The following is a 23,792-nucleotide window of genomic DNA, read 5'->3' as shown; positions in this document are numbered from 1 at the left end:
TATAAAATTTACATTAGCATAAGTCATTCAAATTATTTAGCTGTTAAATATGGAGTTTGTTTTATATAACACTGTCAGGGTGAACATGAATATCCATCCCTAAAGCAAATCTTGGTTGTGGAACCACAGAAATAGAAACTCACCTTTAAAGAAGGTTCAATTTTAAAATGCACTAGGCTACATGTTTCTTTAAATAGAAAAGGATCAATCTTGACACTCCCTGAACTAAGAGTTTTTAGAATCTATTTGATATTTTCTGTACACAGATTATATCATAAAATAATTTTAGTATTTTATCATTATCTAATATGGCTTTGGATTTCTATATTTATGTAGAAGTACCTTCAAAGTAGCTAGCAGTAGAACATTTATTAGAGTACTTTCTGTATGTTGGACACTATGTTAAGTGTTCCAATATTTACTATCTCATTTAGTTAACATTCACAACTCAATGAAGTATTACTAACCCATTTCACAGATGGGAAAACTGAGGCCCAAGTTAAATTATATCTCCAAGGTAACATAGCTGGTAAGTGGGCAGAGCTAGGATTTGAGTTCAGATCTGTCTGATTCCAATGCCACTTTTCTTAATGTCCTATTGCGTCCAAAATTCACCTAAAAACATTTTTATTATAAGAGTTTTATGTCTATTGAATTCTTTCAATATAATGGAATACTTTTTTTTGGCAATCTAGAAATGTTTCTGTGTTCTTGCTTACTCTCATGATTTTAACCAAGAAAATCTTCTTGGGTGCCACTTGAACCACATATCAAACTATATCTCCCAGATTAGTAACCATAATTTAACACACACACACACATACACACACAGAGACACACACTCACAGGAAAGGAATATTTCATGGAAATGTAAAAAAAAAAAAATCCTCCAGTTCAATTTTAGGGATATAGGAACACATCTATTTAATTCCACTTATAGAAGTGCATAGATAAATTACTGGCTTTAATGTTAGCCTGAAAAAATCCTCCAAAGTCACACATTCAATTTCTTAATTTCAACAGACACAACTATACTATGAATACTGAAAAGAGAATTGTCAAGACCAAAAAACAAATAATTTTTGAGCTCTTAGTTGCTTACCAGTATAAAACATATTCTAATCTATAGTCAACAAACATGCCAGACAGCACTATTGAATGGTAAAAGGAGTACGGAAGAGAGTGGATCACATAGTTCAGACTTAGTTATCTTAGTTATCAGTAGTATTATACCATCAGTTCTGCTATTGAACCACAAATCTAAATGGAGGCAATCTAGTATAGAAGAGTATAGATTTTGGAGTAGAACAAATTTGAGTTTAAATCTTGACATTACTTATAAATTCTGTGATCCAGAAAAAGTTACTGCCTTTGTGAGTCACAGTTCTTTCATTTTGTAAACTGGAACTAAAACTCTGTAGCCTAATGGATGTCATAAAGATCTATTAAAAGAAGAGACTTCCCAGGTTCAAATCTCAGCTCCCTCACGCAGAAATTGTGACTTAATGCCTCCTTTTCCTCATCTGTAAAATGAGGGTAATAAAAGTCCCTATACCTCAAAGAGTTGTGAGGATTTAACACCTTAATATATTGAAAGTACATATAACAGAACTTGGCACATAGAAAATGATATATTTACATATACTGTCATTCTTATTTAAAGGACCTACCTGTACTTGCCGCTTAGTATATTTCTAATAAATGTTAATTCCCTTTTATATTTCAATTGAAATTATTTTCCTTTCTTTTCTTTTTTAAGATTTTATTTTTCAGTAATCTCTATACCCAACCTGGGGCTCAAACTTACAACCCCAAGATCAAGAGTCACATGCTCTACTGACTGAGCCAGCCAGGCACCCCTCCTTTATTTTCTAGATACATTTTTAAATGTATTAAGCTAAGGTATAACTGATATTCAATAAACTGTGTATATAAAAGGTGTACAATTGATAACTTTTAACATGTATAGAATTGATAAGTATACAATTGATAAATGTTAACACTGTGAAACCATCACCAGAATAAGACAGTGAATATATCCATCAACCCTAAGAATTTCCCCTGCCTTTTTATAATCCTCCTCCTAGCACCTCTCTCCCCAGACAACTATTGGTCTGTCTGCCCTTAGTCCCAATAGATCAGTTTGCATTTTCTAGCATTTTGTATTTTCTGTCTTCACTCAGAATATTGTTTTGAAATTAATCCATGATGTTGCACATAACAATATTGTTCACTACCTTTTATTGCTGAGTAGTATTCCATTGTATGAATATATCACAATTTATTTAACCATTTATCTGTTGGTGACATTTGAGTTGTTTCAAATGGGAGACTGTTAAAAATAAAGCTACTATGAATATTCATGTACAGATCTCTGTAGGAACATGTGCTGTCTTTTCTTATGGAAATACCTAGAATGAAATGGATCATATATTGGTGTATGTTTACCTTTTCAAGAAACTGCCAAACTGTTTCCAAACCGATTATATCATTTTACATTCCTATTAGGAGTGTATAAAGTTCTAATTTCTCCACGTCCTTAACATTTTTCATTTTAGCTGTTCTAATAGATGTGTATACTTTTTTTTTTTGTATATGGATATCCAGTTGTTCCATCATGGTTTTACTCTATGTTTCCCCTAAAGACTAATGAGGCTAATAAAGTTGAACTTCTTTTCATATGCTTATTTGCTATGTGGGTTATCTTCTTGGTGAAGCTGAACTATTCAAGTCTTTTGCCTATTTTTTGAGACTTGTTTGCTCATTGTTGAGTTTTGAGAGTTGGTTACATTCTTTTATTTTTTAATCTTTATTTATTTATTTTTTAAGTGAACTCTATACCCAGTGTGGGGCTTGAACTCATGATCCCCGAGATCAAGAGTCACATGCTCTACTGACTGAGACAGCCAGGAACCCTGAGAGTATGTTACATTCTTGATACAAATCCTTTATTACATGCTTTGCAAATATTTCTCTCAGGCTGGACCTTGTCTCCTTTAGCAGTGTATTTTAAAGAATGGAAGTTTGTAAAAATTTGATTAAGTCCAATTTCTCAATTTGTTCATTTATGGATTGTACTTTTGATGTCACATCTAAGAAATCTTTTTTTTTTTTAAAGATTTTATTTATTTATTTGAGAGAGAGAGAATGAGAGACAGAGAGCATGAGAGGGAAGAGGGCCAGAGGGAGAAGCAGGTGCCCCGCTGAGCAGGGAGCCCGATGTGGGACTCGATCCCGGGACTCCAGGATTATGACCTGAGCCGAAGGCAGTTGCTTAACCAACTGAGCCACCCAGGCGCCCCTAAGAAATCTTTGTCTAACTCAGAGTCACAAAAATTTTCTTACATTTTCTCTAGAACTTTAATAGTAATGTCAGGTTTTACGTTTAGGTCTATGATCAATTTTGAATACTTTTTTTACATGGTGTGAGATATGAATCAAATTCCTATTTTTATATATGGATATCCAGTTCTTCCAAGCACACTGTGTAAAACAACAACAACAACAACAACTATTCTTTCTTCACTTAATTACCTTTGCACTTTGTCAAAAATCTATTATCCTTCTGTATGTGGGCCTATGTCTGGACTCTGTATTCCATTACATCAATCTATTTGCCTATTCTTACACTAAAACCACTCTGTTTTGATTACTGTAGATATTTAATAAGTCTTGAAATCAGGTAGTATCAGCCCTCCAACTTTGTTCTTTTTGTCAAAGTTAATTATTTTGGCTATTCTAGATCTTCGCATTTCTATATGAATATTAGAATCAGCTTGTCTTTCTTTTTTTTTTTTTTTTAACTTACTGGGATTTTGATTTGGTTTGTGTTGAACCTATAGATAATTTAAGGGGAGTTGACATGTTAACAATATGAGCCCACTGAGCCAGGTAAATCTCTCCAATTATTTAAGCTGTCTTCACTTCCTCTCAACAGTATTTGCTGTTTTCAGTGTACAGATCTTTCATGCCTTTTATCAGATTTATTCCTAAATATTTCATATTTTTATGCTATTGTAAATGATACATTTTTTTGCATTTCCATTTTCGGTTGTTTGTTGCTAGAACATAGAAATATAGATGATTATTGTATATTGATCTTGTATTCTGCAATTTTGCTACATTCACCAATTAGTTCTAGTAGCTTTTTGTAGATTCCACCAAGTGGAACAGATGGATAATTATGTCAGTTTTATTTCTTCCTTTCCAATCTGAATGTATTTTTTTCTTTTCTTGCCTGATTATACTGGGAGAACCTCCAATGTTGAATAAAAGTAAGAGCAGGGGCACCTGGGGGTGACTCAGTCAGTTGAGGGTCCAAGTCTTGATTTCAGCTCAGGTCATGATCTCAGGGTCATAGGATCCAGCCTCGTATGGAGCTCTGTGCTCAGCATTTAAGTCTGCTTGGGATTCTCTCCCTCTCCCTCTCCCTGTGTCCCTCATCCCACTCACACTCTAAATGAGTGAATGAATAAATGAATAAATAAATAAAATCTTTTTAAAAAAGTGGTAAGAGCAGACATTGTTTTGTTCCTGATTTTAGGGGGCAAGCATGCAGTCTTTTACCAGTAGGTATGGGATTATCTATAGGTTTTCTGTAGATGCACTTTATCTGGTTGAAGAAGTACCCTTACGTTCCTAGTTTGCTAAGTTTTTAAATAGGGAATGAATACTGGATTTTGTCAGATGTTTTTTCTGCATTTATTGAGATGATCAGTTTTTCTTTTTTAGATTAATTTGGTGAGTTATAATGATTAATTTTTGAATGTTAAACCAATCCTGTATTCTTGGGATAAATAGCACCCAATAAATATTATCTTTTTTAAATATTGTTAGATTTGATTTGATAAAATTTTGTCTAGAAGTTTTTACATCTGTGTTCATAAGGGAAATTGGCCTGAGTTTTCTTTTCTTGTAATGTCTTTGTGTAGCTTGGGTATCAGGGTAATGCTGGCCACAAAGAACAAGCTTGGAAGTATTCCTTTCTCTTCACTTTTCTGGAAGAGTTTGTGTGTGGTTGGCATTTTTTTTCCCTAAATGTTGGAAGGATTCACCAGTAAAATCCTGTGGACCAGGACTTTTCTTTATGGAATGTTTTAAACTAAAAATTCAATTTTTTGGAAATGGATATATGACCATTCAGGCTATCTATTTCTTCTTGAGTCAGCTTTGGTAGTTTATGTCTTTCAAGAAACTTGGTCATTTTTAAGTTGTTAAATTTTTTGCCTGAAGTTGTTCATAATATTCCCTTATTATCCTTGAAATATCTGTAGAATTTGTAATGATGTCACCTCTCTCATTCCTGATATTGGTCTTCCTGATAAGTGTCTTCCCTTTTTTTTTCCTAACCAGTCTGGCTAAAGATTTATCAATTCTACTGATCTCAAACAACCAGGTTTTGATTACATAGATATTCTCAATTGATCTTTGTTTTCTATTTCATTGATTTCCACTTTGACCTTTATTATTTCATTTCTTTTGCTTCTTTGTGTTTAATTTGCTCTTCTTTTATAATTTCTTAAGGTGGAAGTTGAGGTCATTGCTTTGAGACTTTGTATTTTTTAATGTAGGCATTTCGTTTATATAAATTCTGATATATTGTATTTTTATTTTCCCTCAGGTCAAAATACTTCCTAATTTCACTTTGGATTTCTTCTTTAATCAGTGGGATATGTAGAAGCATGTGATTTTGTTCCCAAATATTCAAGGATTTTCCAGTTAGCTTTCTGTTATTGATTTCTAATTTAATTCCACTGTGGTCAGAGGACATACTTTGCATGACTTAAATCCTCTAAAATGTATTGAGACATACTTTATAGTCTAATACAGAGATTGGCAAACTTTTTCTATAAGGGGTCAGACAGTAAATATTTTAAGCTTTGTGGGTGACATACAGTTTCTCCTGTCACATATTTTCTTTTCTTTTTTACTTTTAAGAAATCTCTCAAAATGCAAAAACATCCTTAGTTCATAGGCCATACAAAACCAGGCTAGATTTGGCCCCACAGTCATAGTTTGCTAACCCCTGGCCAGGAATATGGTCTCTCTGGGTAAAAGTTTCACGTACTCTTTAAAGAGAATGTGTATTCTACTGTTAGTGGAATGTTAGGGAAGTTGGGTAATATTGGTGTATAGTGTTGAGTTTATTATATCCTTGCTATGTTTCAACTTGTCCTAGCAATTACTGAAGGGGACATATTGAAATTTCTGACTATAATTATAGATTTGTCTGTTTCTCCTTGCAGTTCTATCAGATTTTGCTCTACATATTTTGAACCTCTTTTTATTTGGGGCATAAACATTTAGGATTGTTATATCCTCCTGATTAACTGACTCCTTTATTATTATGAAATGACCTTCTTTAACCCTGGTAATATTCTTTGCTCTGAAATCTTTGTTTCTACTATGTTAATACAGTCCCACTAGTTTCTTTTGACTAATGTCAGCATCAGCATGGTATATCTTTTTCCATCCTTTCATTCTTAACATTTTTGTGTCTTTATATGTAAAGTGTGTCGAGTCATGCTTTCTATCCAATCTGACAATCTCTACCCTTTGATTAGGATTTTTAGGTCATTTACATTTAATGTGATTAATGATATAATTAGATTTAAGTCTATCATCTTGCTATTTTCTATTTGTTCCATTTGTTCTGTGTTCCATCTGTTCATTGTTCCTTTTTTTCTTTTTCTGCCTTCTTTTGGATTGAGTACTTTATTATTCCATTTTTTTCTTTGTTGGCTTATTACCTGTAACAGTTTTGTTATTATTCTACTGGTTGCTTTAGGGTTTATAGTCTACATATTTATCAGTCTACTTTCAAGTGAATTTATACCATTTAACATATAATAAAAGATCCTTATACTATCTTATTTCTATTTTTCTCCTGGTCTTTATGCTATTGTTGGCATATATTTACTAATGCATGTTGTAAACCCCATAATACAATGCTATTATTTTTGTTTAAACAGTTGATTATCTTAAAAGAGAATTAAATGTAAAAAGAGCTTAAACATTTACCCTGTAGTTACCTTTTCCAGTGTCCATCATTCCTTTGTGTAGATCTATATTTCCATCTGGTATCATTTCCCTTCCATCTGAATGACTTCCTTTAACATTTCTTGTAGTGCAGTCTGTTGGCAATGATATTAAATTTTCAATTCTGTAAATTTTCAGAGTCTTTGAAACACTCTCAGTTTCAAAGTAAGTAATCATCAATTAATCTACTCCCTACCATACACTACTATAAATAGCCTGGGCTATAAAGTATAAAAGAGAAAACTGAAAAGGAGCATATTGTACAACCATGAAATAGCCTAGAACCTTGCCTCTAAAAGTAAGTTGGAGGCAAAGAAAAATTATAGTATGCAGGGTGCTAAAAGCTACTGAATAAACATGAGGCATCTTCTTAGATACCAGTTTTACTCAGGGACTTTGAAAAAATAGATAAGCATTATATTTATACTAAACATAAGACTGTTATGATATGTAATCCAACATTTATAGTAAATTTAAGACAAAACAAGAAACTAAAAATTCTGGTTTGGGATCAAGCTTCTAGGGCACTTTTTTTCACTTTTCTCTATTATTAGCCACACTTTTATGAAAAAGTTTAAGAAGCTGTGAACTTGATGATTATTCATGATTTATTAAAACCTCCCCTAAAATTGGACGCTGTCAACAAATGTAGGTTATTCATAGAGGTTTTTATTTAATTTGAATATGCATTTATGAATTGACCACTATATCCTGTTATTCAGCTCATGAATCATTTCTTATTGTGCTCATGAAAACTACACTTAATTCCAAATTTTTTAAATACCCATCACTATTCCTGTAAAGGACTTTTACTTACCAATTTTCACTTTGTGGCTATCATCAAGCCTACATCAATCAGTACCTACAACACTGTCCAATTTTCTGATTCCAATCCAGGAGAGAATAATAATACACATAAACAAGGCTGTTAGAAATAAGCCTAAAACAAAGAAAAATAGGCTGGCTATGAAGATCCTACTGGAAAATCCACTTGTAAGTCTGCATCCTAAGGAAATAAAGCAAAAATTTAACTATTAGATTGTCCCTTTTACAAAGAGAGAAAAACATAAGTATAATACCCCCCAAATAAGAAGTTGCTTAAATTATGGTATATCCTTATTCTATATGGAATACCTACTCAGCCATTAAAGGATATTATAGCTGAATATTTATTACTAGGATGAACAACAAACAGGTATGAAAATGTAATAAAAGGGGTTAACAGTGGTTATTTCTGGGTTTGGATTATTTTTTTCTACATCTTACTCATCTTGTTGTATATTCTTTAATAGCAACTGCATGTAATAAGAAACACCCAAAGTTTCCAAAAATACTAATTCAACATGAATAAATACTTATTCAAAATGATGAGATCATCATTTGTTTATCCATTAATCAACAAATATTTGCAGTATTGAATAAAACAAGTCCTTGCCCTCATGACTCTTAATTTGTGAGGGCAAAAAGGGCATAATCAACAGTCTTGGAAACTTTTTATTCCTCTTCTTCATTCTCATTACTTGATTGCCCAGTCATTCCCTCCCTTATTTATAGAGGACTTTGGCACCTGACTTCCAGTATCTGCCTCCCCTGCATTTCCTGCCATCATGTGCCACTTCAGTGTCCACATGGACAACCCATCCAACAACCTTGAGCTCTGACTCCACCAGCTTACAACCACTTCATTCAGTGATCCATACCCAGAACCCATACCATCAACCTTCTGATCACCAAGAAATTGTTCCACAGCCTTAGACTTCAATATTATTGATCTCAGACCACAATCACTTATTGTTCTAATTTTTTCACTCCCTTATTCCCTAAACACCTGCTTTCTTATCTTATTTTAACCTCTATTCCTCAACTATTCCCCCTTTTTTTTTTTCAAACCACAATCTCCAGCATGGCTTCATATCTTTTCCTATCTAGCTTAGTTTCCCAGGTACATCAGTCTCTCTCGATAATAACCTTGCCCCCTGGCTAATTCCCTCTTCCATTCCTTAGAGCATATATTTTATGCCACCTTACTACAACCCAAACTTGCTACTTCACCTATGCCCTTATCTTTAATGTCTCCTTTATCAGCAAAAAAGTCAAAACTATAAGCTATGAACCTCCTAACCTTCTTGTTCCACATTTACAAGTTATACATATAACTATCTTCACCTCCTTTCTTCTAATCTTAGAGGAAGGAGTATCCTATCTCCCAGGTCAACTCTTTTACTACATCCTTGATCCCACATTCCCTCATCTCCTACAGATCTTTCTTTACCTTTATCCCTCTTCTCTTTAATCTCTTCTCTTCCTCTTCTGCTGACTCTCCCCACATTTTATAAATATTAAACGCTCTTCACTGGAGAATCCCCTCCTCAATTCTATAAACTACTCCCTATAGTGATCCTTTATTTCTGTTTTGAAGAAGAAATGAAAAGCCTTGAAATAATATAAATATATTGTAACTTTTCTCAATCTAAAATACTTTTCAGGATGCCTGGGTGGCTCAGTTGGTTAAGCATCTACCTTTGGCTCAGGGGGTCCCAGGGTCCTGGGATCGAATCCCGCATCTGGTTCCTTGCTCAGCAGAGAGACTGCTTCTCCCTCTACCTGCCCCTCCCCCTGCTTGTGCTCTCTCTCTCTGGCAAATAAATAAATAAAATCTTTTAAAAATAAATAAATAAATAAAATATTTTTCAACCCAACACAGAATTCTGCCATCATCAGCGCACTGAAAATGTTCTGGCAAACATTACTAATGACAAAATTGCCAAATCCTATTATCTTTTTCAATTTACTTGACCTGTCTTTATCTTCTGATACTCCTGACTCTTTTTTCCTGAATCCTGTCCCCCACTGGCTTCTAGAACTCTGAGCTCTGTTGGTGCTCCCTTCCATCCTTCTGCTATTTATGCTTAATTTTTTTTTCTACCTTCTGTTACTTTGCCCATTTGCTAATGTTGGTTTTCATTTCCTCTCACTATATTCAGTTTCTATGAGCAGTGGCATCCAGTTCCCCCAAAATTTCAACTACTACCTTTTTAGTGACATCCACTCCCAGCTCCAACCTTTCTCCTAAGCCTCAGATACACCTGCTGAGCTCCCTACTGAACTTCTCTATATGGATATCCCAGTGACAATCTTCCATATTCAATATGTCTTCATTGAGTTTCTCATCTCCTTCCCCTTTCCCAGTTTTCTATTCCACATCCGTATACACACATACACATAAGCCAAAATCCCTGTTCTTCTCCATTTGCCTCTATCCTGGTTAATTATACGACTATTGTACTCTACAACCAAGCCAGGAACTAGAAAAGTCATTCTAGATTCTTCTTCATCTCTATCCCAACCATTACTACCCTAGTCCAAAATCCTATTATTTGCACCCAAGACTGTAAAACCACATAAAACTACTTCCATTTACTTAAGTAATAATTATCACACATAATAATATGTGATGATAATAATAGAGCACATTTTACATTTCCCTTAGTATTTAAATAATGAAATTACAATCACGTTACCTAATTAGCAAACCATGAAGGCTTATACAGAAGCATAAATAACCTCCACTATTCCTAGAGATCAGAAACCTTGTTTATACCCCCGTACCTGTTTTTATCACACAGCAGTTGTTGCTTTACTATTTGTTCACTTTTGAATAAGGTAAACATGGCACACTTAAAGATAACCATAATAATCATTAAGCTGCAAATTAAAAGGTCAATAAATAATTGGATCCATATTTTTATATAACAAAATACAATTTCATACCTTGTTAGTTCACCAGGATTTCTTTAAAACATATACCACACATACCTATACACATATACCACATTAGGAATTAGATAAACTAACAAACTGAGTTTTCCCTATGAACTGAGCTTCCTTTCATTCCTATTCTACTGTCTTTAACAGCACTCAACCTATCCATGCTTCCAAAATTATGAAAGTGAATGCACCCCCACAGCCACCCTTGTAGTAAGGTTACTGTGGCATAGGTAGATCAGAGGGGTCCCACTGCCTCCCCAAATCTTTTCCGCTTTGCTTTCTGATGCCTGAAAGATGGAACCATCTATTCCACAAGATACAAACTGCAATTTTCCTGAAGAAGAAAAACAAAGTATAGTATTTAATAATGCTAAATGAATGAAATTCAATAATACCAAGACACGAAAGACAAATACAGAGTCTTCCTTTGTCAATTGGGAGAGAGAGTAAAGTGGTATATTGTTAAGGGGCCTTCTGAAGCAATGCCTTCCAGATCATTCCTGATTTTTTTCAGTATTCTTTAATACACATGACGTATTTTATAACTGGGGGCCGGGGGATGTTCAAAAGTGAGTCCACAGGTCTAGTGTCCCAAGGGCAAATAAAAGTATTTTTACATCAAGTGATTTAAAAGAAGCTTTGAACTTTATCATAATTAACAATTGTATTACTAACATTTTTTACATCTAAAGGATTAAACTTCAGGAACTTTCAATTTTATATTCCTTTCCTTTTAAAGGAAATATGTGTATAAATAAAGGTAGATGGGAGGATCATTACGTTTGGGCATATGCTATAAGAATTTCTTGTCAGGAAAAGTTTTGTATCCACCATAATATATTAGTAGTTTTGCATTTTATTAAAAATATTACAGTTAAATCACATGAGCTTTGGGTTGTTTTGCCAATGGCATAAATATCTAATTGTTAAAGAAAACCCTATGCTTATAAAATACATCCTCCCAAAGGGGAAAAAATTAGTATGTATGATACTTCAAACCACTTATTTTTAAGAGTTTCCTTAAAATTAGGTATATGCATTGTATATACCATCCTGGGTTCACTGGGTCAAAAGTTAATAGTATAGGGTCATCAAGTAAATTAAATGTTAACAGCAAAAATTAAAGGACTTAATTTAAAAACATAGGGCCTAATCCTATGATGAAGAAAAGTAGGGAAAAAGTTTTCCCACAAGAGCTGTAAACTGTTCACCTATTTAAAATAAATTACTTCTTCAGAGCTGCCTTAAGTTAATTTGTTTTAAACACATAAGCATTCCTTGCCAAAAAAGAATGTGCTATATTTTATTCTCATTTCCCTATAGATTTGTGCTACATGAAAGAAAGAATTTTTTTACATATGAAGAATAGAAATGTAGCGTGACACTCAACTGTCATAAAGAACTCACTACACATTATCAGTCACATCTCCTAGAGACCAGAGGGTCTCAATTTTACTTCTATTTACTAAAAATAAATAAGAAATGAATGATTATAGGTTCCTGGTTCACTGTCCTTCTCAACTTCCAGGACAAGGCTCACCCCAAGTCAACAAAGTCTCTGAGAAGGTCATGAGTTATCATTTTTAAAAGTTTTTACTCAATGTGAAGTTTATTTTATTAAAACCCTTCAATTTTCTTTTGATAAAGGATCAATTTACCAGTCCTTTTTATTATCTTAAATTTTATTATCTTAAATTTATTTTAAGACATTTTAATGGCTAGGATAAAAAGTTAACTAACACTTGGTATATTTCAGACCATATATGGTATATGATTTACCATTCTGAGTGTGTCACTTTTTGAGAGGGGCCCCTTTAAACTGGAGCATAACCAGAAGGAAGCCAAGATGGTGAAGGGTTTAAAATCATAGAGCCACTAAGGAAACTAAGGATCTTTGGAGGGCAGGGATTCAGTTGTCTTCATGTTTGAACATAATAGTGATCATATATTTTTTTTAAGGTTTTTTTTTTTTAGTAATCTCTACACCCAACATGTAGAACTCATGACTCTGAGATTAAGAGTCTCTTGCTCTTCCAACTGAGCCAGCCAGGTGCCCCATTAGTGGTCATATTTAAAAGGTTATCACACATAGATGGGAATTAATTTATTCTCAGTAGCTGCACGGGGCACTTTGACAATGGGTAGTAGTTACAAAGAGACATGTTTTAACTACTAAGATTTTATGAATCCAAACCTATTATTTTAAAAACAACATTCCAAAACATTGTATTTAATATTTCATCTAAAAGCAGCATGTTCACACGAATTTTTTAGAAAGTAGGTAACTGAAATAAGTTAGGTTTATCCTTTTCCAGGTATCCTTACTGGTAAAGGGAGTGAGGAGAGCTCAGACTTCTTCAGTAAATATTAACCATTATTAATTGTAAATGAATTTTAGATCAGTCTCATAATCTGTGCTCAAGAATATGGAAGTAAAACAATTATTCATATGGAGGGAAAAAAACCCTTATACTTCTATAACCTTAAATCAGAGTTGAAAATGCTATGTATGAATCTGTTCTGACTACTTCCATAATACTCAACCATAATACTATTTTTTAATTGAAATAAATTGATATTTGCCTAATTTTCTTAAACATTACAAGAACTTAAAATACATAGATCATTCCTACCTAAGCTATAATAGTATATGCCTGATTTATTAAATCATTCTACATTTAATTTATATCTTCCTGGGGCTAAAACTATGACTTACAGGTAAAAACTGTCAACTCAAGCAAGTTAGGGTTACCATCCCAGGCACTGAAGTTAAATATCAGAGCCCCCCAAAAGAGGTGATCTTACAGACATATAAACCAGATTCAAATTACACATAACTTAATTCTTCCATGAACCACTAAGATTGTAGCTAATTTTCATTACTACTTAGTTAATTTTGCCTATCTCTGGATACCTTAAGATCATCCAGTTGGATTCTCCATATCTCTCAAATTCTGCACTAAAGTCATGCTAACAAGTGGGTTCTAAATTTTTATGAACGAGAGAAGCAAGTGCTTTAAAAAATAGATTTTTAAGAATTATGTGATTCATCAATCCATCAGCACCCTCCAGCCTCTTAACAATGTCCTCAATTATTGATTTTAAAAAGTAAATCAATAAAAATGAGATAGATGGTGAAAACTTACAAATTTCTTTACTTTCACTTTCAGGTTTTGCTTTTTCAAATATTAATTTTTTTGTATTTGTTTTCCTTCTTTTGTTAACTGTGTATTTGTTAACGGTTCTATTTTTCTTATAGACTTATCTCTTTGTACATTGAAGATATTAACCCATTATCTGCTTTATAAGTTAAAAATATTTTTCAGTTTGTCATGTGTCTTTTGTATTAATAGTGAATTTTTCCCTGTGTATTTATTTTTCGTGTAGCTACCAGTGTTCTCTGAGATTCTGCGAACCTTTTTATCACTCTACATATCTCAGTGACCTCATCCAAGCCCATAGTTTAAACTACCATCTATAACTGGTCAACTAGTAAATCTATAGACAACATGCAAACCAGACCTTTCCCCTAAATTCCAGACTTCTAAATCAAAATCCAATCCTAATATCTAGTTATCTGTAAAGTGAGGATGGGAGGATGTACTTAACCCACCAGGCACCTCAGAATCAATACTTCATATATCAAAATCCATCAAACCTGTTCTAGTTTCCTTATCTCAGGAAATGGCACCCACAGCCACTCATGCCCACACCAGAAACCTAGGAGTCCTGTGATGTATCTCCTCCTCTCTTCTCCATAAACAAATTTTGTTTGTTTAAACCTTCTCTGTAGGGGCGCCTGGGTTGCTCAGTCATTAAGTGTCTGCCTTCAGATCAGGTCATGATCCCGGGGTTCTGGGATGGAGCCCCGCATTGGGCTCTCTGCTCAGCCAGGAGCCTACTTCTCCCTGTCCCACTCCCCCTGCTTGTGTTCCCTCTCTCGCTGTGTCTCTCTCTGTCAAATAAACAAAATCTTTTAATAAATAAATAAATAAATAAATAAACCTTCTCTATAGTCTTACCTTCCAACTTTTTCCATTCTTACTTACTCTGCTTTAGCCATATGGGCATTGAATTTACCAGTCCTTCCTGCTCAGGATGTTAATATACACTCTTCCTTTGCTTAGAATGTTCTTCCTTTCTTTTTGGCCTGGCTAATTCCTAAGTCTCCACTTAACTGTCCTACCTTAGGAAGGTCTTACTTAAACCTCCAGTGTTAGGTCTCCATGGTGTATGCTTTCATTGCATCTGTATTTTTCTGGTAACATTGAGCTGAATTTTAAACATTATTTCTCTCACTAGACTATGAGAAGCCATGACTAATATGCTCAGTACCTTGCACAATACATGACACTTTGCAGGTGCTAGTTACCTGGAAATACCTACCTATTAATACTGAATAAATAAATTCAATCCCTTTCATACTTCATTTCACTCCCATTTCTACTTCTTTAGTTCAAGTACTCTTTATTGCTTGCCGGGATACTACAATAGCCTCTGAAGGCCTCAACCACTGCTCTCACATTTTCTAATCTGTTCTCCAGTATCCTTGGATTTTTTTTTTTTTTAAGATTTTATTTATTTATTTGTCACAGAGAAAGAGAGAGAAAGACCCCAACCAGGGAGAGTGGCAGGCAGAGGGAGAAGCAGGCTCCCCACTGAGCAAGGAGCCCAATGCGGGACTCCATCCCGGGACCCTGGGATCATGACCTGAGCCGAAGGCAGATGCTTAACCGACTGAGCCACCCAGGCATCCCTCCAGTATCCTTGGTAAAGTGAGTTTCTAAAATATATATCTAATCATATTACTCACTGATTTGAGATTTTTTAAGTGCACTTTATAAAGGTGACATGCAAGACCCTTCATGATTACCTCTATCCACTTGATCAGGCTAAACTTTCTCAACTCCTCCAAAGACATGTAGCAACAAATCATATAAACTACCTGAATTTTCTTGAACATGCAGGTTCTTCCTGACTTCTGTTTTCTTACAATCCAGTGATTATGTTTAAAATGCTTTCTATGGCCTATTTCTACTCTCTCTTTCACACTGGAATAACCCCAGTCCTTTAAGGTTCCATTAAGGTATCCCTCAAGATATAGCTCTACTCCTGAAAAGCTTTCCTGAGCCACTTATTCCTAACCTGGTTTAAATGCTCTTTGTCTATTATTTCTCTAATTGTCATTTTTAGAGAATTTATCTATCTTCCATTAAACTTTCAGTTTCTTCCTAGTAGGGACTACATATTTTTCATCTCTATATATCCAACCCTGGTTTGGGCTTTGGTAATTGTTTGATTAAATGTGTGTGCCAAAATATATCAAACCCATTAAAACATACCTACCTGTCGGAACTGGTATTCCCACTTCTGGGAAATCTTCCAATAAATAAGCAAATAAATAAGAAGGTCAATTAGAAAAGGCATGTGCGTAAAAATGTTCACTTCAGAATTATTTATAATAGCAAAATATTGGAAACAACCTAAATGTCCAACAATAGAAGAATGGTAGAATCTGCTGAATGACATGTAGTAGCAGAGCAATTTAGAATGAAGATTATAAAATGACATAGTAACTCACAGATGCTAATGACATGTTAAGTGGAAAAAGACAAAACTGATTTCACACTATGACCCTTTAAAATTATATGTATAGATATTGACTAAAAGGAAACATGAAAATTGTATGAGTGGTTTGTGTGGATTGTGATCTTGTTGCCTTTATTAAGAACTTTACAAATGTTGCTATGGTATCTTGTCAATTATAATTATAATGAAGATAATTTAAAATTAAGTCCATATCATTAACATATATATATAAGTGTATGCACATTTGTATGTATGTATATTTTTGTTTGTGTATATAAATATTCTGTATGTATGTATATATTTCCTAGTTCAGTCTTATGAAAGATCCAAGAAGCAGAAACACTTCATTAGCAAGAGCATACCTAGCCTTGGTCTCTAATACCATTCTGTACTAACAGGAAACAGGGCTCCTTAGAGAAAAGGCTAATTCCAAGGCTGGGACAGAGAAGGACAAGATGAACATGGAACATCTTATTATACCAGAAAGTAAGGAAGTGCTCAAAAAAAAAAAAAGATGTAGGCATATCACAAAAACATAGTACCCAGACTAAAAGTGCTCCCACTAGCTTAATCTGGGACAATTTAAATACCAAAATAATTAAATATAGACTTAAATATTTAGAGGTGAAAGGTCGTGACATAACAACTTACCTTCAAGTGATTCATTTTAAAAAAGTGTACAAAATATACATATCTAAATGTAGCTAGAACTCAAGAAAACAAAGCAAATACAGAGTGGAAAAACAGGAATTCATAAGTTAATGCAGATAATAGAGAAGAAAGGGCTCTTTGTTCACAGTAGAATGCTATGGACTGACTTGGTAGATGTGGAGAGAGTACTAGATTTGTTGAATCATTTTGCAACCGTAATGGCAAAATTATATCAGCAATAATTGATGCTAAATTTAAACAGGAATTCTGATGATGAGCAGGATATATCTTCAAATGTTTCCCCACAATTTGCTTTTTAATTGCCAGGAAGAAAAAAAAAACAGTAACTATACAATGGAAAATTCAGTCCACATATGGACCATGTGATCAAAACTACTATCACCAAGGATGGAGCATGTGCTTCCAGAAGTGATACCCTACAAAGGACACATCTATCACCTGTGTAATAGTCCAGTTGAGAATATGTATAACCCCAATTTAATCATGAGGAAACATCAGACAAAAACAAAATAAGGAATGTTTTATTAAAAAGAGTGGTGGAGGGGTGCCCGGTGGCTCCCACAGTTAATCCAGCTCAGGTCATGGTCTCAGGGTTGTGAGATCATCAGCCTTGGGCTCCATGCTCAGTGGGGAGTCTGCTTCTCTCCCTCTCCCTCGCGCCCCTCCTCCCACTCAGGCGCTCCCTCTCTCTCTCAAATAAATAAATCTTAAAAAAAAATGCAGTGGAGTGAAAAGCTATATTCTTTAAAAATTCTTTAAAAATGTCCAGGTCATAAAAGGTAAAGGCTGGAAATATCCCAAAGTAAAGGAAGCTAAAGAGTCATGACATCTAAATGTATTACCTGACCCCAGACTGGCTCCTATACTGGAGGGGTAAATGCTAATAAGGATCAAGCTACAAAACTGGAATATGGTGGTAGATTGAAGTATTATTTCAATGTAAATTTATGAATTGATAGGAAATACACTCTTAAATATTCATGGGTGAAAGGCCAAAATGTATGTAACTTAACCTCAAATAGTTCAGAAAAAAATGTATTTAAGTATACATGTATGTGGTGAGAGAGAGACCTTGCACAAGAGCAAGCAAATGATAAGGATATTCTTTGAACTATTTTTATTTTTGCAATTTTTTGTAAATTTTAAATTGTTTCCTTTTGTAAAGATTTATTTATTTATTTGAGAGAGAGAGCCTGGGCAAGTGTGGGGGGAGGGGCAAAAGGAGAGCATCTCAAGTAGACTCCCCGCTGGATCCCAGGACCCATGAGTTCATGACCTGAGCCTAAATCATGAATGGGACTCTTAACCGACTAAGCCAATTTTAAATTATTTCTAAGTAAAAATATTTTTTAAGAATTAAGTCCACCTTGGAGAAACAAGACCAACAAGAAAATAAAAGTTACTTTAAAACCCATCTAATAAGCAAATTGTCTTTTAAACATTCTCCAGTGTATACTAAGTTTTCAAGTTACTGTTCAAAATGTTTTCAAGAGTCTTCATTCTTTTGTAAAAGATGAACAGACCTATAGCTTTCACATTTTATCTAAATAAGTTAATATGTTGAAGCCAACATTCCATCAGTTGTAGCTTACTCGTTAGAAACAGCAGGAGGGAAAGAAAGCATTGAAATTACAAAACCTCTGTTCTCCACACTACCCATATTTACCATTCGTTTACTGGTGATTGCATTCCAGTTTCCAAGTAAAACCTCAGATTTTAAATTATGACTTCAGTTGTACTGTTAAGACAAGTAGAGTATGCAGAGACACAAATGGGCTGGGTGGAAAGGTGTGGGAGTAGGCCTGATGAATTCACCATGTTGAAGATGAAAAAAAGCTGAAAACTTCTGCCCTAATTGAGTACCTAAATAACTGATTTCTTTTTTTCATAAAGTACATAACTATGTGGAGTATTAAAGTTTGGAGAAGGTATTCTTACTAGTTTTTACCTGTGAATTTGATAATCTGAAGTAAAAAGCACTTTTTCCCCCTTTAAAATTCAGCTCAATTATTTGCACCCCCTTGTGGTCAAACATAAACTTCTTGGTTTTCCAAAACATTTTTTCCAATTGGGCTTTTTGTTCAGGCATGGGAACCATGTTACTCGATTTTGTTTTCTCCCATTTTGGTGAATCGAGAAGATTTATAAAGGGTTTTGGTTTATTGAATAGTATTTTAAATAAAACAGGACTTAACTCTTCTAAAAGTGACCTCCATATAAACTTTAGTCTGTGCAAAATGGAGATTACACCAACCTCAAGAGTTACTATGAGGATTCAAGGGGAAAATGCATATACAGGCCTAACTGACACATAGTAGGAACTCAGTAAATGTTATTTACCAACAACATCATCACTTTAGAATTCTCTTGACAGAATATATCTAAAAGGGGACTAGATCAAAAATTTACCAGTTCATGAAGTTCAAGTACAATTGTGCAAATAAGTTCCCCAAATATACGACTTATTCAGATTACCACTAGCTGGTTCTCACCACAGATACATTTTTAAAGAACAAAGAATATGTATTTATCTCTGGATGATAGAAATTTGGATAGTTTTTACTTTATATTTTACTTTATATTTTAGACTGGCCTGATTTTCCCCTCCCGCCTTAATTTTAATAATTAGAAAAAGCAATAAAACTATTCCATTTCCATATGCATATTTTTTTGAAATTATAAGACTTAAATTAACATCCTTATTCATCTGGCAGAAACCATTACTCATATTTGGCGAAAATAATTTGTCAGGCTGATTTATCATTTTAAGGGACTTTTGAACCCAAATGCTTAACTGCTAATGGTGTTAACTTAAAACTTTTTAAAACACAAGTTGTTTTAAAAAGATCAGTGTTAATGACTCACAATAGCTAACATTTACTAATATACCAAACACTGTTCAAATGCCTTTCCTATATTAGCTCATTTACATCCTTACAACCCAGTGAGATAACAAAAGAGCAAAGTGAGAAAAAGTAACTCACACAGGGTCACAAAGCTAGTTAGTAACAGAGCCGAGATCCAAATCCAGGCAGTTTGGTTCCAGAGTCCACGCACTTAACCAGTGCACAAAAGAACCATAGAGATGTAAAACAAACACTACTCTGCAATGTTACTTCTTGATGATCTCAAATTATTAAAAATCCATTTCTTTTCTAATTCTACCTCAGTAATGCAAATCATGCTAGCCTTCTCCCATTTCCTTACTTCTTAGTACGTCAGGCACTTTCAATATCCATTGTCTTCTTTAACCCTCACAATGATATGTTTTTATATACTCCTACAGTTATGTCCATCACAAGCTGTTTTGCAACAAAAACTGGGAAAAAATGTAGCAATACCCCAGATTTTAAATTGTTGGATTCTTTAGAAAATGTATTATAACTTGGGATCAGGAAAAAAGTAACCAAAAATAATCTTAAAATGTAATAATTTAGAATCAATGGCAGTGGTTTTGTTTTCATTTTCATCTTAACTAGCCTGGTGGCGGGTAGGATAACTCTCCAAAGCATATGAATGATTAAAAGAGGTTTTTAAGGAAGGTGTTAAAATACTGACAACTCTATCATCATTTATTGTCCTATCTTAGCGTCCAGTTTTTGAAGGTGAGCACAGATTTGCCTAGGTCTTGTGCTTATACTTACTAGTTTTAAGATTAGGGGCAAATTTCTTAATCTGAGTCTCGGATGTCCTCATGTGTAAAATGACGATAACACCTTCTTAATAGGGCTGTTGTGAGCAGCAAACATCATCAATCCGTAAAGCGTTTATTTAGCACTGTACCCAACGAGACTACAGTCAGTACGTGATATCTAGCTACTATTATTAATGTGTCGCACAATGGAAACCCGTCTTTGGTAGTTTCGGTTCCCTTACCACCCTTAAAAGACATACACACACACACACACACACTAAGTGATGGCCAAAGATTGCCCATTCACCTCTCCAAAACAGAGCAGAACATTTAAGAACAAGTGAGACAGTGAGAGAAACTGGACTGGATGAAAGCGCCTTCGTAACAGGCAGCCTAGAACCGGGAAGAAGAGCTCCAACGCACTTAAGTAATCCTTAACTCCAGACGCGCGCGAACGCATACACCGCACACCACACACACACACACACACACACACAATTGTTGAGCAGGGGAAACCACGCCTTCTGTGTGTGCTCAGGTTGCATCGCACAGTAAGATAGAGAATGGCCCATGTTCCAGAATCTGACAGATGCGGACTCATCCACGTGCTTGCTACCTGTGTCTCCTAAGGCAAATTACTTAGAAGTCTCTGAACCTTGCTTTCCTGGTCTGCAAACCGGTAATAGTAACAGTACCTACCTCATAAAGTTGTTCTGAGGCTTAAGTGCAATAGCTCCTGTAAAGCGTTGACACACAGCAAGTGCTATACACACAGGCGGGGCTGTTTTTAAGCACACGTGTATCCACACACAAGGTCTTAGAGACACATTCCGTTGTTAGGAGTTTAGACACTGGCAATAAAACGCTTTTCTTTTCGCCTAAGCTGCACCTTATTTGTTTTCCTCGAACAGTAGAATAATACCTATCGACTGACATGTCATCTATGGACCCCCGGGCCCACAGTCGCACCGTTCCTCCACGTCCGCGGCTGAGCAAAGGAGCTGCACGCACGCGCAAGAAAGGAGGTCGGAGGAGTGAGACTGAGGAAACGAAGGGAGAGCGGCGAACAGCGACGATTCTGCGCATGTTCAAGGCGCGGAGGTTGGTAGGAGTTTGCGCATGAGCAGAAGTGTCGGGAAAGCTGGAGAAGGGTTCGGAGGCGGTATTGACAGCTGTGGAGGCAGCCCGCGTTCCCGGCATGCCCCGGGGCGGCGGGGTTGGCTCTAACGAATTTGAATGAGGAGCCTCAGCGCTTTCGGCGCCATTTTCGAGTGATGCCTGATCTCATCAATCTAGTGGGAGAGACGGGATAACCTGTCCGAGATTATAGCGCTATTAGGACTCCGCTGAAAAATCACTAAAAAAATCGCCAAAAATTACTTCGAGCAAAGGGCAGTCTGTGGGGCTTCGCCAGGGTTGCCGCAGACGGTAAGAACCTGAAGAAGTAATAGCGGGACCTGGGAGGTGGCAGCGGTGGGACCGTCAGGCGATGGGGGTGCAGGGAGTGGGCACTAGGTCCGCCCTCATTTTAATGGCTAAAAATGCGAGGAGATGGGGTTGGGGGTAATTGGGTGTCTGGGAGTGGGCGGCGGCGGGTGGAATGTGGCGGGAGCGCGGAGAGACGGGGGCGTGGGGGGAGGGGAGTTGCAGTTTGAGCGGGACGCGGACGGGCTGCGGCGGAGCAGCCGCCGCCCAGCGGATCTGTCAGCCGGACCCCCCGCCCGGGGCGCGGCGGGGCTCCGCAGGCCGCGGCCCCTTGACAGGAGAAGGGGGACGAGCGTCCCCTCCCCCATTTGCCGAACCGAGCGGTCTTTTATCGCAGTTTTCCCGGCCCGCTGACTGCCGTCTTCTGGTGACATGAAACTTAAGGTCGGCAGAAAATTAACCCGGAGTGGCGGGTGCCTCCAGTCCGTCGTGCGGACTTATCGTCCGCGGGACCCAGCACCGTATATTGTGCTTGATGCTGAAGTGTGAGGTGCCCTAGGAATGTGAGTTTCACAACGTAGCTCTCCGGCTCTGCGCTCCTCGGTCCCGGCAGGGATAACCCTGACGGTGTCTGGCTTTTCCAATTTGGGTGAGATAGGGCGGGGGCAGACTTTTGAGGTTTTAGCGGGCTCCTAGGAAAGATGCTGGACTTTCGCTTTTTGCTCGGGATTTTTGTCATTTGCTCTCACGGTGTTGTTTTATTCGGGGAGGGGCCGGGGGGAGACAGGGTTTCGAGCTTGCAATTTCCTTCACCCAGTTGCACTTTTCTTAGAAGACTTTTTCCTTCTCCAGTCTTTGAAACATGTCGCAAGGATAAAAGCAATCTGTGAAACTATTGATGTTTTCCTCCCGAAAAGTCTTAGCCCGGACAACTTAACGGTAATTTTGCAATCCCCACCTTTTCTCGAGAACTCTCTTGACTCTGAGGCGGAGGGAAGAGGGCTGTTATTTGTCTTTCCCTTTAGTGATTTTTTATCCTCATAGTTTCTACCAATTCTTAGTCGACAACTCTTGAATGATTTGGGCCAGCGACGGCTTTAACTTTAAGTAGTACTTTATAAATAATGGCCTTTGTAAAAATTCCTCATTAGAGATATATTAGGTTTTGTGTCTTTTTCGGCGCTGAAGGCACCACTGATTAACCCTTTACTGGTGTGGTGTTTTGCGTGTGGGGTGCGCGGCTTTGGGTTGCGAATGTGCAGGAGATGGGTTTTGCAGCAGCTTTTCAATTGTTCGCAAAGAGGAATAACGCTTTCTGGGAACCGCAGTCTCACACTCTTTAGGACCACCTGCCTAAAGAGTTTTTCCTCCTGGAATTGATGTAACGATTGATCGATTTCTTATTTCTATAAAGACTAGAGGACCCGCCCTCATTTAGAATCTATCCCCGAGGAGAATAGGGGAGCGCAATGTGATGTTTTTCAAATTTTATCTAACGGAGTTCCCAAAACACCGGACTTGTTACCCCCCCTGATTGGCTGGAAGAGAGCGGGACTGGAGGGGGTTTGAATGTTGAACACTAGATTACAATTCTCGACTTTCCGAAAAATTTTACTTTTAGAGAACCACGGAAATAGGAAACGTTAAGACGGGGATTGGGAGGGGG

The 23,792-nt window shown here is 36.2% G+C and overlaps 1 long non-coding RNA gene and 1 pseudogene across 1 annotated transcript in view; one reads left to right on the top strand and one right to left on the bottom strand.

Annotated features, from left to right (window-relative positions):
- The window catches only part of LOC118009462, a 78,671-nt gene extending 57,056 nt beyond the window's left edge, over positions 1-21,615 (bottom strand). Inside the window, exons 1-3 of the long non-coding RNA XR_004678939.1 lie at positions 21,401-21,615; positions 7,856-8,044; positions 7,021-7,133 (exon numbers count right to left, since the gene is read on the bottom strand). This is a non-coding gene — a long non-coding RNA (uncharacterized LOC118009462). The remainder of the gene's footprint in view (positions 1-7,020; positions 7,134-7,855; positions 8,045-21,400) is intronic.
- Positions 21,616-21,716: 101 nt separating this feature from the next.
- LOC118009460 overlaps positions 21,717-23,792 on the top strand; it is a 43,981-nt pseudogene continuing 41,905 nt past the window's right edge.

This window comes from Mirounga leonina, unplaced genomic scaffold (genome assembly GCF_011800145.1).
Source record: "Mirounga leonina isolate KUSES-001 unplaced genomic scaffold, KU_Mleo_1.0 Mir_127, whole genome shotgun sequence".
Classification (NCBI taxonomy): Eukaryota; Metazoa; Chordata; class Mammalia; order Carnivora; family Phocidae; genus Mirounga; species Mirounga leonina.
Note: the sequence above shows the minus strand (reverse complement) of the source record. Positions and strands in the feature narration are given on the sequence as shown.